At 34.0% G+C, this 16,819-nt stretch overlaps 2 long non-coding RNA genes across 15 annotated transcripts in view; one reads left to right on the top strand and one right to left on the bottom strand.

The window, feature by feature from the left end:
• LOC113604622 (uncharacterized) overlaps nt 1–16,819 on the top strand; it is a 122,117-nt gene that overhangs the window by 69,743 nt on the left and 35,555 nt on the right. For all 4 annotated transcript variants that reach the window (XR_008295819.1, XR_008295816.1, XR_008295817.1 and 1 more), the window contains one exon: nt 12,577–12,616. This is a non-coding gene — a long non-coding RNA (uncharacterized LOC113604622). The remainder of the gene's footprint in view (nt 1–12,576; nt 12,617–16,819) is intronic.
• Nucleotides 13,438–16,819, bottom strand: part of LOC128314314 (uncharacterized) — a 47,363-nt gene continuing 43,981 nt past the window's right edge. For 10 of the 11 annotated variants that reach the window (XR_008295812.1, XR_008295805.1, XR_008295810.1 and 7 more), the window contains one exon: nt 13,438–16,787. This is a non-coding gene — a long non-coding RNA (uncharacterized LOC128314314). The remainder of the gene's footprint in view (nt 16,788–16,819) is intronic. The other variant, XR_008295807.1, reaches the window with a different exon arrangement.

The raw sequence follows: 16,819 nt of genomic DNA, 5'->3' as shown, positions 1-16,819 counted from the left end.
GGTGTACAATTTTTCATAATATTAATCATAATCTTTTGTATGTCTGTCTTGTTATTATTTCTCCTCTTTTATTTGTGATTTTTTTATTTGATTTCTCTCTCTCTTTATAATTATGAGTAAAGATTTATCAATTTTCTTGATATTTTTAAAGAAACAGTGCCTGGTTTCTCTGAACTGTTCTATAGTGGGTTTTTTTAAAGCTTTTATTTAAATTCTAGTTAGTTAGGGGTGCCTGGGTGGCTCAGTCGGTTGAGCGTCCAACTTCAGCTTAGGTCATGAACTCGCGGTTTGTGAGTCCAAGCCCTGTATCAGGCTCTGTGCTGACAGCTCAGAGCCTGGAGCCTGTTTCGGATTCTGTGTCTCCCTCTCTCTCTGCTCCTCCCTCGCTCATGCTCTGTCTCTCTCTGTCTCTCAAAAATAAATGCTAAAAAAAATAAATAAATTCTAGTTAGTTAACATACAGTGGGATACTAGTTTCAGGTGTACAATATACTGATTCAACAGTTCCATACAATACCAGGTACTCATCACAAAAAGTGCACTCCTTAATCTCCAATGCCTGTTTAATCCCCCCCATCCCGTTCCCCTCTGGTAAACATTAGTTGGTTCCCAAGAGTCTGTTTCTTTGCTTCTCTCTCTCTTTTTTTTCCCCTATGTTTGTTTGTGTTGTTTTTTAAATTCCACATATGAGATATATCATATGGTATTTGTCTGTCTCTAACTGACTTATTTCACTTAGCATTATACTCTCTGGCTCCTTCCATGTTGTTGCAAATGGCAAGATTTCATTCTTTTTAGTGGCAAGATTTTATTCTTTAAAATGGCTGGGTAATATTTCATTGGGTGTGTGTGAACATGCGTGTGTGTGTGTGTGTGTGTGTGTGTGTGTAGATTTATGTATTCACCAGTGAATGCACACTTGGGCTGTTTCCATAATTTGGTTTTTGTAGGTAATGCTATCAGCATCAGGGTGCATGGATCCCTTTGAATTAGTATTTTTGTGTTCTTTGGTTAAATACCCAAATGCTGGGTAAATGCAAATGCCGGATCATAGGGTAGTTCTATTTTTAACTTTTTGAGAACCTTTATACTGTTTTCCGAAGTGGCTACACCAATTTGCATTTCCACCAACGGTGCAAGAGGGTTCCCCTTTCTCCGCATCCTCACCAACCCTTCTTTCTTGTGTTGTTGATTTTAGTCATTCTAACAGGTGTGAGGTGATATCTCATTGTAATTTTGATTTGCATTTCCCTGATAATCATTGATGTTGTGCATCATTTCATGTGTCTGTTAGCCATCGGCATGTCTTCTTTGGAAAAAATGTCTATTCATACCTTCTGCCTAGTCTTTAACTGAATTATTTGTTTTATGGATGTTGAGAATTATTAGTTCTTTAGATAATTTGGATACTATTCCTTTGTCAGATACGTCATTCACAAATATCTTCTCCCATTCCATAGGTTGCCTTTTAGTTTTAGTTTTGCTATACAGAAGGTTTTTATTTTGATGAAGTCCTAATAGTTTATTTTTGCTTTTGTTTTCCTTGCCTTAGGAGACATACCTACAAAGAAATTGCCATTGCCAGTGTCAAAGAGGTCACTGCCTGTGTTTTTCTCTATGACTTTTATGGTTTCATGTCTTACATTTAAGTATTGAATCCATTTTAAAGTTTTGTGTATATGTGCATGATGTAAGAAAGTGGTCCAGTTTCATTCTTTTTCCATGTTGCTGTCCAGTTTTGATAAACCCAATCACTGTCCCAATACCATTTGTTGAAGCAACTATTTTTCCTGTTGGATATTCTTTCCTGCTTGGTGGAAGATTAATTGACCATACTGTTGTGGATTTATATCTGGGTTTTCTCTTCTGTTCTGTTGATCTATGTATTAGTTTTTGTGCCAGTACCATACTGTTTTGATCACTACAGCTGTAATATAATTTTTTTTCAACGTTTATTTATTTTTGGGACAGAGAGAGACAGAGCATGAACAGGGGAGGGGCAGAGAGAGAGGGAGACACAGAATCGGAAGCAGGCTCCAGGCTCTGGGCCATCAGCCCAGAGCCTGACGCGGGGCTCGAACTCATGGACCGCGAGATCGTGACCTGGCTGAAGTCGGACGCTTAACCGACTTCGCCACCCCGGCGCCCCTGCTGTAATATAATTTTAAGTCCAGAATTGTGATGTCTCCAGGTTTGCTTTGCCTTTTCAAATTTGTTTTGGCTATTTGGACTCTTCTGTGGTTCCATACAAATTTTAGGATCGTTCTACCTCTGAAAAATGCTATTGGTATTTCAATGGAGATTGCATTAAATGTGTACATTGTTTTGGGTAGTGTAGACATTTTAACAAAGTATTTTCTTCCAATCCATGAGCATGGAATGTCTTTCCATTTCTTTGTGTCATCTTCAGTTTCTTTCATCAGTGTTTTATAACTTTCAGAGTACAAGTCTTTTACTTCTGTGTTTAGGTTTATTCCTAGGTATCTTATTGTTTTGGGCACAACTATAAATGGGGTTAATTCCTTAATTTCTCTTTCTATTGCTTCATTATTGGTGAATAGATATATGAATGATTTCTGCACAATGATTTTGTATTCTGTGACTTTGATGATTTGTATATCAGTTCTAACAATTTTTGTTGGGTCTTTTGGGTTTTCTATAAAAAGTATCATGTCATCTGCAAATAGTGAGAGTTTTACTTCTTCATTGCTGATTTGCATGCCTTTTATTTCTTTTTGTTGTCTGATTCCTGTGACTAGAACTTCCAGTACTATGTTATATAACAGTGGTGAGAGTGGACTTCCCTCTCTTGTGCCTGACTTTAGAAGAAAATATTTTTTTCCCCATTGAGAATGATATTAGCTGTGGGATTTTTCATATATGACCTTTATTATGTTGAAGTATATTCCCCCTAAACTTACTTTGTTGAAGATTTTTATCATGAATGGATATTGTCTTTCTTGAATGCTTTTCTGCATATTTTGAAATGATCATGTTTCTTAGTGTTTTCTTTATTAATGTGGTGTATCACATTGATTGACTTACAAATATTGAACCCCTCTTGCAACCCAGGAATAAATCCTACTTGATTGTGGTGAATGATTTTTTTAATGTATTGTTGGATTTGGTGTGCTAGCATTTTATTGAGAATTTTTGCATCCATGTTTATCAGGGATATTGGGCTGTAGTTGTCTTTTTTAGTGGAGTCTTTCTGATTTGGGTCTCAAGGTAATGCTAGCCTCACAGAATGAATTTGGAAGTTTTCCTTCCTTTTCTATTTTTTTTTTTTGAATAGTTTGAGAAGAGTAGGTATTAACTCTTGAAATGTTTGGCAGAATTCACCTATGAAGCCATCTGGCTCTGGATTTTTGGTCATTAGGAGGTTTTTGATTACTGGTTCAATTTTTGCTTGTTACCTTTCTGTTTAAGTTTTCTATTTCTTCCTGTTTCAGTTGGTATTTATATGTTTCTAGGATTTTATCCATTTCTTCTAGGTCTTCCAACATGTTGGAATATATTTTGTCATAATACTCTCTCATATTCATAAGATTGTATTTTTGTGGTGTTGGTTCTTATTTCTCCTCTTTCATTTGTTTTTTTTTTATTTATTTGTGTCTTTTCTCTTTTTGATAAGTCGTGCTAGGGGTTTATCAATTTTTCTTGATTTTTTTTTCAGAGAACCAGTTCATGGTTTCTTGGATCTGTTCTATTATGTTTTTTTAAGTTTCTGTATCATTTATTTCTGCTCTAATATTTATTATTGTCTTCCTTCTACTGGTGTTGGGCTTTGTTGTTGCTTTTTCAGCTCCTTTGGGTGTAAGGTTAGATTATTTGAGATTTTTCTTGCTTTTTGAAGTAGCCCTGTATTGCTATATACTTGGTTCTTAGTCCTGCTTTTCCTTCATCCCAGAGGTTTTGGACTGTTGTGTTTTAATTTCCACTTGTCTCTCTGTATTTTTTAATTTTCTTTTTGATTTCTTGGTTGACCTATTCATTGTTCAGTAGTATGTTGTTTAACCTCCATGTATTTGGGTTCTTCCCAGATTTTTTTCTTAAAGTTGATTTCTAGTTGCATAGCATTGTGGTCAGGAAATATGCATGTTATACGACTTCAATCTTTTTGAACTTGTTGAGACTTGTTTTTGGCCCTACCATGTGATCTAATATGGAGAATATTCCATGTGCACTTGAAAAGAGTGTGTATTCTGCTGGTTTAGGTAGGAATGCTCTGAATATATTTGTTAGATCAATCTGTCCCAGTGTGTCATTCAAAGCCAATGTTTCCTTGTTGATTTTGTTTGGATGAACTATCCAATGATTTTAGTGGGCTATTGTAGTCCACTACTATTATTGTATCACTATTGATTACTTCCTTTATATTTGTTATTAGCTGCTTTTATGTATTTGGGTGCTTTTGTGTTGGGCGCATAAATATTTACAATTGGTATATTATCTTGTTGGAATGTTCCCCTTATGATTACATACTGTTCTTCTTTGTGTCCTGTTACAGTCTTTTTTTAAAGTCAGTTTTGTCAATATAAGTATTGCTACCCTGGCTTTCTTTTACTTTCTATTTTACTATCCCTTAACTTTCAATCTACCTTTGTCTTTGACTCTGAAATGAGTCTCTTGGAGGCAGCATATAGATGGGTCTTGCTTATTTATCCATTCTGTCACCCTGTGTCTTTTGATGGAACATTTAGTCCATTTACATTCAAAGTAATTATTGACAGGTATTACTTACTGCCATTTTGTTAACTGTTTCATGGTTGTTTTTGTAGTTCTTCCCTGTTCCTTTCTTGCCTTGCCTTTTCTTTGATGGTTTGCTGACTTCCTTTAGTGATAAAGATTCCTTTCTCTTTGTTTTTGCTGGCTTTTGATTTGTGGTTACCATTAGGTTTATATATAACATCTTATGCATATAGCATAATGAGCATGATAGCTCTCAAAACTATCCCAGAAATTTTACTTCTAAATGTATGTATGAAACCCCAAGTATTTGGAAATTAAATAACATTCTAAGTAATCTCTTGTCAAAGTAGAAATCACACACACAAAGCATCCGACTCTTGATTTTGGCTCAGGTCATGATCTGTGGTTCGTGAGCTCGAGCCCTGCATAGGGCTCTGCTCTGACAACATAGAGTCTGCTTGGGATTCTCCCTCTCCCCCTCCCCTGCTTGACTCTAATTATTTCTCTATCAAAATAAAAAATGAAAATAAAAAAAGGGCTCCCGCTTTCAAGAGGCTTAAATTCTAGTCCCATGGCAGTCCCAGCAATGTGTTGGGGCAGACATCTAGTCAGACTGCAGGACCCGCCGAACAACACAAGCTTCTCAGAAGGCACCTCAGGTAAAGTACCCTGCAGTTCAGTGCTACTTCATCTCTGGCAAACACCTGGTCTGACAACTCAAGCCCAGTGTGGTCCCAGAGTGGCCCACAACAAGGGGATCAAACTCTGCTCACAAAAAGCAGAGAGCCATTTAAGACTAATGGTCTAAAAGCAGAAGTGGCTCAGCCACAAGTTTAGGGTGCACACAACACACAGAGGAGACATTCCTGAGGTGCCAGGTTTGTGTGATTAGGGTACACTTCACTGCAGGCCAGCACAGGACTTCCTCTTCATAAGGCCACTGCTTCCAAGAAAAGGACACTTAGCTAACTTTCCTAACACATAAAAATAGACACAGGGTTAGTCAAAATGAGGGGAGAGAGCAATATGTCCCAAATGAAAGAACAGGACAAAATCACAGCAAGAGAGCTAAACAAAATGGACATAAGGAATATGCCTGATAGAGAATTTAAAGAAGTGGTCATAAAGATATTCGCTGGACTTGAGAAAAGAGTGGAATACCTCAATGCGACCCTCAACAAAGAGAAAACAAAACAAAATAACCAATCCAAGATGAAGAACTCCATAATGGCAATTAAAAATGTAGGGAATACATAGTAGAATAAAGGGAGCAGAAGAACACATCAGTCACTTTGAGGACAAAGTAATGTAAAGAAATCAAACTGAAAAGGAAGAGAAAAAATAAAAACTCAAAAAATAAAAATTGAGTAAGAGAACTCGGGACACCATCTAGTGTAATAACATTTGCATTGTAGGGATACCAGAAGGAGAAAAGAGAGAAAATGGGGCAGAAAATTTATAGGAAGAAATAATAGCCAAAACATTCCAGAATCTGGGAAAATAAACAGAATTCCAGATCTAGGAGGCAGAGTGATCCCCTAACAAAATCAACCAAAGGAGGTCCATACCAGGACACATAGCGATAAGGAGAATTTCAAACACATCACAAAGAAAGAGTTACATTCAAGGGAAACCCCATAGGGCTATCAACTGATTCAGTCAAAAGTTTGAAGGCCAGAAGAGATCTGTATGATAAACTCAAACCGCTTAAAGAAAAACAAAAACAAAAAACAAACAAAAACCCTGGGAAACCGGAATACTTTATCCAGCAAGGCTATCTTTCAAAATAGGAGAGATAAAGAGTTTTCCAGACAAACAAAATTAAAGAAATTCATCAGCACTAAACCAGCCCTCGAAGACAGTGCAGAGCCCAATGCAAGGTTGAATCTCATGGACTGTGAGATCATGGCCTGAGTTGAAATAAAGAGTTGGATGCTTAACTGACTGAGGCACCCAGACACCCATGGAGGTGTTTCTTTTTTGACAATGTGTAACCAATGTATAATACAACACTTAATACACAGCAGGTATTTAATAAACATTTGTCAAATGAATTAATGAGCATTGTATCAATATAAGAACTTTTGTCCATCAAAAAAATTTAGTAAAACTTCTCTCGATTTGTCAATTGTGTCTCTTTTGTAATATTGCCCAAGTATTTATCTATTCGTATACTTACATAATATACATGTACACATAGATGAGTCACACATATATTTTAAGTATTAGAGAACTTTAATTTTCTTTGATGAAATACATAATGAGATTATTTTAATAATATGTAATATTGCTTGAATATCAGTATTATTGATTTATTGGGTTTGTGTGTATTTTTGTTTTTTACCATTATAGTCTTGCAGTATTTGAATCAATATAGCCTATAAAAGTGAAGGATGAAAGTAACCAAAGGGTCAGCAAACCACCGTTTAAGCACTTTAAAGTTCATCTTTTAAAAACCACATTTCAAAGAATCTATGTGAAAGCAATACACATACTTTTTCTATTCTTTCAGTCTTATAATTAAGCATTCTTCAGTGGTCCTTTTGATGAGTTATAGAATAGGTTATTCCTGCCTTCAATAAACTCAGCAGTTTGTGAAAACAAAATTTTATCTGATGTTTTATCTTATATAAATTAATATTTATATTGTAGCTTTATGACTTTATTTTCACCTCTTCCTCTTCCATAATCCTCATAAAATCTGTGTAATATAATAGTTATGAAATGTGATATTGCTGCAATTGTCATTTTTGGTGGCAACTTGTCCTAATTAGTTGGACACCATGATTGATGTTTGCAAATATTCCAGTGAATAAGAGAAAACCAGTGTAGTGTAGAAGCTGTGTCTCATCTTTATTTGTATCCCTTGTAGTGATTACTACATTCTTACACTGAATGGAAATTTAATGAAAACATAATGGATGGTTGTAACTGTTCCCTATTATTGAAATACTCTGACTTGTCACTTGCCAAAACATTCTCTTTCTTCAAGATATTTTTCCTAGGTTTATTAATTTTAATTTAACATGGTTTTTAAAAATACATATTTCAAATGAAATATATGATACTAAATTTTACTAACTTTATTCATCGTATATATTGGTTCTTCTTCTATTTCGTCTGTGAATGCTAATATGAGTAGCTCTGAAAGTGAATTTCCAAGTTGTGTAATTATGCTGGAAATAATATCAGGATTATGTGATCTGTAAAATATCAAAATATTTCAAGCATATTCAGTGCTTCAGTGGTGAAGCAAAATTCATGAGAAGTCTTTACTGTGTAAGAATCTACTCCTATATGAACAAAAATGTGCTTACAAGTATATTTATAAAATTTGTTCTTTGACAATAAATCTTATTCAATCAGTAAATTTTGATATTAAAAAAAAAAACCGCATCTCTTAATTTCCCAAAATCCCTATCAAACTGCTTCTGTCCTAGAGATGTTTCCCTGCATACTTACTTTTCCTTTATACAAATTGAGAAAGGAAATGGATGTAGAGAACCAATCAGTAAATTGTGAAACCTAATTGAATCTCTTTTTAAAGTTTTGGTAAGATTTGGACAGTTTATGTTTGTGTTTCTTGCATTTTTGTTTTCTACAGTGACATAATTGAGAGTTGAATGTCCTTGCTTAATGTATAGCTAGAAAGCAAGTTTTGTAATTTTCCACAAATAAATGTTAGCTGTAGGCATTTTGTGCATGCCCTAAATCAGGCTGAGGAAATTCTCTTCTATACCTAATTTGCTAATAAATTCTACCATGAATAGATTTTGAATTTAGCAAATGCTTTTTTGTACCTGTTGAAATGATTGTCTTTGTTTTGTTTTTATGTTTTTGTTTTTGTTTTCATACTGGTAATATGGCAAATTAAAAGATTGGATTTTTTAAGTATTTTTTAAAAAATATTTATTTTTGAGACAGCGATGAGAAGGCAAGCAGGGAAGAGGCAGACAGAAGTAAGACAGAGCAGGTTCTGTGCCATCAGCCCAGAACCCAACATGAGGCTCGAACTCACAAACTGTGAGATCATGACCTGAGCTGAAATCAAGAGTCACACGTTTTAATCGACTCAGCCACCCAGGTGCCCCCTAGATGTGATTTTTTAATGTTTTAGCAACCTTGCATTCCTACAGTAAACCTACACTGGTTATGGATGCTTATCCTTTTTTTTATATTTTTGAATTATATTTGGTCATCTTCTGTTAGGGAGTTTTGTTTCTGTGTCCATGAGATATACTACTCTGTATAATATCCACTTTGTTAATATCCACTTCTGCTTTTGCAGTCAGTATGATACTGGCCTCAGAATATGAATTGAAAAAAATTTCAATCTCCTTTATTTCTTCAAAGAGTTTGAGTAGAATTGATACTTGTCCTTCTTTAAAAGTTTGATAAAATTTACCAGTGAAATCATCTGGAGCTAGAGAATTCTTTGTGAAAATGTTTTTAATTACAAATTACTTTTTAATGTTCTGTGTTGTCAAGTTTATTCAAATAGTTGTTTTTTCAAAACTTCATTTTTATTATTTTAATGTCTGTAACATTGTGATGTCTCTAGTTTGTTCTGAAGTGAGCAATTCTGTCTCTCCTCTTTACTTGATCATCCTTGCTAGTTATTTATCAATCTATTCATCTTTTCCAAACAACTTTAAGTTTTATGTATTTTCTTTAATATTTCTCTATTTTTATTTCATTGTTTTCTGTTCTTAAATTATTTCCTTCCTTATTCTTATTTTGAGTTTAATTTGCTCTTGTATCTCTGCATTGGGAAAAATAGATATTTATATTTATGTATTTTTATTTCCTTTTAAATATAATCTTTCACAGTTACAAATTTTCCTGTAAGTACTATATGTATTCTGAAAGCTTTTATGTTGTCTACTTATCATCATTCAGTTAAACATACTAGATTTTTGTGTTTGTGATCTCTACTTTTACAGTAGATTATTTAGAATGTGTGATTTAATTTCCAAATACTTGGGGTTTCGCACATACTGTTAGAAGTAAAACTTCTGGGATAATTTTGAGAGCATTTTTAACCCATATTATAATCTTATGGTAAAAGGGATTCAGTGCTCCATGGTGTGTTATTGATTACATTTTGTTGTTGCAAGCCCACTCTCCCTTAAGCCAAATTGTAAATGAAATTAACACAGTAGTTGTCCAACAACTGAACTTTTGGAGTGATCTCTTTTTCTTCTTCTGTTCACTTCTAAATTTCTCTTGTTGTCTCGCTTAGCTTAATTTCTCCAAACACAATCTTAGGAATGCATCCGGAAATAAGCCTACTAGTTGACTAGGTATTTACATTGACCTGCTCCTGCCTGCTAAAAGGAAGTAACTTTCCCCTGTTCCAGTTTGAAAAGTACCCAAATTCTGATTGATGTGGCTTGGGTCATTCTAGCTGCCTTTGTATGGGGTATGTGTATACAAAACTGTAGCTTTACTTTGAGTAACAGAGCTACTGGGACAAATTTGGCTGGTGATACTCTGCTTGTTGTAGACCTTTCCTGGGAAGTAGGGGTCATTTTGTACTGGACAACTACCACATTATCCATTCATTGCTGTAGATAGAATGTTAGTGTGTTTTAAAAATTTAAGTTCAATTACAGAGACTCAAAAACTATCCATGAATCAAAGTTCATGTCATAATTATTTTAATTAAGCAAAAGAAAGATGCACATATTTTATTCACTGACATTTTAGACAACATTTTACAGCTTTGTCCTCTAGCAAATCTCCTTACTTTGTGACAACCTGACCTAGATTTTTGCCTTTCTCTGAGTTCAACTCAATATTTCCACCCATTATTCTCCATCAGTAATGTGTCATTAATCTCCATCATGACGAGTTTGAGTAAGTATTTCTTTATCCCAGAATTGTATGTATAGTGTTTCTGAGTCTATTTTCTTGGCCAGATTTTGCATTCTGCATGTGTTCATTTCTTTGAATTCCTAGTAACCTTCTTTATTTACCTTTTACTGTGGATCATTTAAAAAATAGTCATAAACACCATTCACATTCCTGATTTGTTTCCTTACAGGAGTTAAAGAGTGTTGATGAGCTTACTTTTATTCCTTTTTCAGTAATTTATCTCTGTCTTCATATTTGCTTCACAAATTATATCGATTTCAATTCCTGTGCCATTTGTTTTCATTACCTATGCTGATTCTAAAAGTTCTCCATCAACAAGACGACATCTGGTGTATAAAACGCTCTTTATTCTTAGTTTTAAAATTATACTGTTTTCATTGGTCAGTTATCTATTTTAGTTGGTAAGACACCATATTATATGTATTTAGTATATACATTTTTATTTAGTGTATGTGGATACTAATCAGATTTCTCTTTTACAATAGGTTATGATAGAGTTCTCTTCCTGTTCTTACACATTTTAGCATTTTGAAACTGCCTATCATTTCTTCCCTTATGGCTGACACGCAAAAGATGTCTCACACTATGTCATTGGATACAGCTTTTACCAAGTTTGTAGGTTTATATTATAATAACCAAGCTTTAAATCTGTTGTTTTCTTTGAGTTTAATTACATGCTAAAAGGAATCACTAACCAGAAGAGAGCCATGTATATTGAAACACCAGTGACAAGTGAATAATAATATACTACCAAAACCAAAACGTAAAGAATATTATATTAGCAGAGTACCTCAAAAGCACATGGCTGGAAGACTTGATCAAAATAATAAATATATCCTGCAAGGAACCTCATTTCAGCTTTAAAATCAAAATGCTTCTCTCAGGTCTTCCTGTTTGATAAATTGGTTTTGTTGTGGAATTTTTGCTCTAAGTAGAATTTCTTGAGTTAAAGAAAGTCTGTCCTTTTGCTCTTTTATCTGGTGCTGTCATTTTGCTCTTTTAGAAAGTATCATTTTTAGACTTATGGTCCACACACATATCAACAGCCTTTTTTTCTCTGGATTGTGGGTCATATCCATGCTAACTGCAGATTGATGAGCATTTCTTTAAGCTAAGTATTTAATTTGGACTTGAGGTTCTGACTCTAATCTAAAACATCTTCCATGGTCACCTGAATATGCTTATGATTTGGTTTCCTTCTGGGACTCTAATGACTCTTCCTTACATATAGATCATCTTTACACTTGATGAAACATTAACTGACATTTGGGAGGACAGTTTTCTTTCTGTGATTGCTTCATGTGAGCGTTATGTTTTGCAATCTAAAGAGTTAGATATGTGTATATTTGTAGAGTATATGACTTTAGTGAAAATATTCAAAAATGTATATTTTGTTCTTACCTACTTAACCACTGTGCTTGCTATCTTTCTGTATTGTTATGGGCAAATATGTGGATACAACTGTGATAATTATAATTTCTAAATCTGAAATTAACGAGTTTATTAGAAGTTTCTATTAACATGAATTTTGAATTACAGTAGAGCTTGCTTAAATGTAATTACGATCTTTTAATGACTTCCAATTGATTTTTGTTATGGCTACTACAAGCAGAGAGCACCTAATTAATTTTCCTAAATAAGTAAAATCGAGCATTACCAGTGTCAGAATACCACAGTGTTCTGAGCCAGTGCATTGAGAAATATTTGTAGGAGCAAAAGCAAAGAATCCGTATATTTCAGAAATACAGGAGACTTTAGAGCTCATCCAACAGAATCCTTTTATTTCACGAATAGATTTAAATGTTGCGAGTTTACATGATTTGTCAGTAGACATAATCATGGAACGATGAGCAATAAAATCCAGCCCTTCAAATCGTTTCCACTGCAGTCTGCTCTTCATGACCATATATTTGGAAGTACTGTTTGACTCAAGGAGCTTGTCTAAAAAGTTAGTAACTGACTTACCACTTTCTCTTTCTTTTCCATACCATGCATCGTGGTGAACAGATGAGTGGACTATCTATTGTGTCATCACTAACAAATCCAGGTGAGACTAGAGTTGTGTTTCAGGCTTTGTACCTCATGGTTTATTAACAATCCATTCCACACTAAGTACAGAATTGATTCTTGGTGTGATATTTTCCAAGTAATTCAAATCTCCTCCATACCTTAGCTTGAAAAGTAGTTAGTGGTGTGAGGTAATCTAAAATGTTTTTTAAATACCATATCAGCATTTAACTGAATAACTTTTTGTGTAATCTGGGAATCCACAGGTCACAATATCTTGTCTTGAATGATATTTCAAAATAATATGATCACAAATATTGACTGCCATATACATTCTTCACAAGGATGAACCTTCCAGTGGTGCTAGAAATGCTAATTATCTGGCTCCAACATACATCTACTAATAAGCAATCTGTGTTTTAACAAGGCCTCTTGGTGATTCCTGTGCACCCTAAAGTTTGAGAACCTCTGTTTGAAATTATGAAAATACGGTAAATGACTTCTAATGGAAAATTGTTCACAGGTAATGAAAATTTTCATTCTGCTAATAAATGAAACAGATGAGAAATATTCTCGAGTAGATATTTGGAATTTGAGTTTCAACATGTTTTAAGCTGTATGATCTGCACCACACTGTATCTCAGATTAGGAAAAAAAAAATCACAAGATGGCATATGCACAATTGGTAATACAGTTTTGAGTATCCAAATGGTTATATTATTAGATATGATTGTTTTAAATATCTCTAGCCCAGGAAAACTGATGTACCTCTCGAATCCAGTACCAGTGGAAACCCTGAGGTGTCTACCTTACCCCAAACCAAATCCTCACTAAACAGAACAGATCTATACTCTATCCAGTACCCACTATCAAGCAATAAGATAAGCAATAAAATTACGTAACTTTCAATAAACCCATTCCTTGCTTGGTTTTCATATGATAAACTGGACACATTCTATTACCCTTGAAGAGTCACAGTGTATATTTCACATGTAAAGTCTCTAAAATGGCATAGTACAGAAGCCTGATTAATTTTGTTTAAGCCCAAATGTATCAAATTACTTTATTATGGATAGCTTTCCTCAAGTCATACATTTAAACATTTCATGAAACTAGTATTTTTTAAAAGTGTTGATCTAAACATTAAAAGCTGTGTAATCATAAAGTTACAGTGTCGTCTTTGTAGGGCCTAGTGGTATATGTAAAAGATGTTCAACCAAGAACAAAAATTTTCCACTGAGGGGTGCCTGGGTGGCTCTGTTGGTTAAGCATCCCACTTTGTCTCAGGTCATGATCTCACGGTCCGTGAGTTTGAGCCCCACATCAGGCTCTGTGCTTACAGCTCAGAGCCTAGAGCCTGGAGCCTGCTTCGGATTCTGTGTCTCCCTCCGTCTTTGCCTCTGTCTCTCTCAAAAATAAATAAAAAAAAATCTTTCAAAAAATTCTCCACTGAAAATATTCCTTTGGTAAAAGAATAAGTATAGTTTCATTTCACAAGAAGTAGTATTGCATAGTGTCTAATGGCCTGGATTACTCTCTCAGTTCCCGCCCTCATCACCTAGGTAACCTTGTGCATAATAATGACTATCTCTGTGCTTCAACCACTTAAACTATGAAATGGGAATAATATCAATACCTTACTCATAAGGTTGTTGTGAATCTTCAAAGTTTCTAGCACTGAGTAACACAACTCCTAACACACACTAGGAATAAATACATATGTACTATTATCATGATTGGCTTAACTAAATATATTTACAGGTCTTCAGGCCCTCATATTGTAGAAAAATTTCTTTTGGTAAACTGGTAGCTATATATTTAAAATTTTAATATTTAGCACTTGGTTGAGGAGAGAAAAATATGATAAAATCTTTTATTTTGGTTTACATATATGGAAATAAAGATGTATTCTATCCTTATTGAAGTTCTAATAAAGCAATGCATTTTATTACTTGCTAATGCAGACTAATACTAACATTAAGAAAAAAATTAAATAAAAAATCCCCAGATGATAAATTGCTGAGAATATAGTAACCTGATGCTAGGCACTGAATATTAGTAAAAGAATAAATTACCATATACTCACTGTGGTATTAAGAACTAAAATGAATAAACTCTATATGTCTACTATATTACTAATTAAAAGACCTCTCTTATAGGGAGATGCAGAACTCCAAAATGCAACTTGAATATCACTACATCCTGTATAACAAATAAAAACACAATTTTGGCATTTCAGGAGCTTCCTGCCACTCAATTAGATTTAGAAGAGTCTCTGCTATAGGTAGAAAGATCGATTTTTCTGTTTCCTGGACATTAAAATACATTGAAAGAAAGATAGTTTCTTTAAATTAAATAAAATATGTACAGTCATATTCTACTTGGATAATATTTGATTTCATGAAGCTATTTTTAAATGTAAGATATATAATGTATAGCATGCATATGAATGTATGGAGTAACATGCACCAGGTATCATTCATACCCATTTCTGTGAATGATGGAATTTTAGATGTTGTATTTTTGGTTTTTGCTTATGTTTTTTTATTATACTGAAAATGTGTTCTTTTGTAAAACAATATAAAACACTCTTTACAATTTAAAAAACTACCTAGGCACAAAGTCAATTATCATCTCAAGACTTTCCTGATCTTCCTCAAACAACACAGTTGATTTGAACTTTGAAACCATGGAGCACTTTATGTTATTTTCTTAGGACCAATCAAATGTTTGGAATACAATACATTACAGTTACTCACATGATTCATAAGCTTCTTGAGAAAAAAAGTTGTACTTTCCCAGCCTTGAATGACAGTTGATACCCTGTTTCAAATATAATTGGTATTCAATAAATATTTGATGAATTATTTGAAAAAGCTTATTGACTCAATAACCTAGTTGTAAGCCTAGATAGTACTTCTGTAGTTACCACAAAACAAACTGCCGACATTTTGTAGGGACTTTTTGTTGGCTTAAATTAAAGGCTTCAAGTCAGTGATTTAAATAAAAGATTCAACAAGGTTAATTGCTTTAGTAATGTTTGGGGTATGTGAAGAACTAACTATAAAGGGCTGGAAATTGTCCCAGAAATGTGCGCTCTCTCTGGCAATGGCCCTGCTGAGCAGACACATGACGTGTCCAATATGGCCTTAGCCAAATAATAGCAAGCTCAGCCCTTCTAGAAGGTTTCAGATATCTTACGGTAAAATCCAATACAGTAATTTTAAATTATATAGTAGAATGCAAGTGGAATGTGTTTCACTATGTCTCTGTATTAACGCTATAAGTCACTTGACCTCCCCCTTCTTTTTGCAAACAATATGGGAATCTGATGAACTGATTTTGGTTCCTTCCAGCTTTAAGTGTCTATGCTTTTTCTTTTCATGATTTGAATATCTACTACAACTGATAAATGAATTCAGTAAGGTTGCAGGATACAAAATCAATATAGAGAAATCCGTTGCATTTCTATACACTAATAATGAAGTAGCAGAATGAGAAGGAAAATAATCCCATTACAGTTGTGCCAAAAATAATAAAATACCTAGGAATAAACTTATCCTACGACCTGTAGTTGAAAAACTATAAAACAGTGATGATAGAAATTGAAGATGACACAAACAAATGGAAAGATATTCCATGCTCATGGCCTGAGAGAACAAATATTGTTAAAATGTCCCTACTGCCCAAAGCAATCTACGGATTTAATGCAATCCTTATCAAAATACCAACAGAATTTTTCACAGAATCAGAACAAGTAATCTCAAAATTTGTGTAGAACCACAAAAGACCCTGAATATACAAAACAGTCTTAAAAATATGACTGAACCTGGAGGTATCATAATGTCAAGAATCAAGGTAATACAAAGCTTTAGTTATCAAAACAGTATGGTACTGGCTCAGAAAGAAACACATAGATCAATAGAGCAGAAAAGAGAGCCCAGAAAAAACCCCACAATTACATGGTCAATCTCTGATGAGGGAGGCAAAAATAAGCAATGGGAAAAAGACATTGTTTTCAACAAATAATATTGGGAAAACTAGACAGCTATATGCAAAAGAATGAAAGTGTACAAAATTCTCATACCATACACAACAAACTCAAAAATGGACTAAAGACCTAAATGTGAGACATGAAACCATAAAAATCCGAGAAGAGAGCAGAGGCAGTCCTGTCTCTGATATCGGCAGTCACTTTTTAAATATGTGTCCTGAGGCAAGGGAAACAAAAGCAAAAATAAAC

This window comes from Acinonyx jubatus, chromosome B1, assembly GCF_027475565.1.
Source record: "Acinonyx jubatus isolate Ajub_Pintada_27869175 chromosome B1, VMU_Ajub_asm_v1.0, whole genome shotgun sequence".
NCBI classification, from domain to species: Eukaryota; Metazoa; Chordata; class Mammalia; order Carnivora; family Felidae; genus Acinonyx; species Acinonyx jubatus.
The sequence above is the reverse complement of the archived record's forward strand: the minus strand, read 5'-3'. Positions and strand labels throughout refer to the sequence as shown.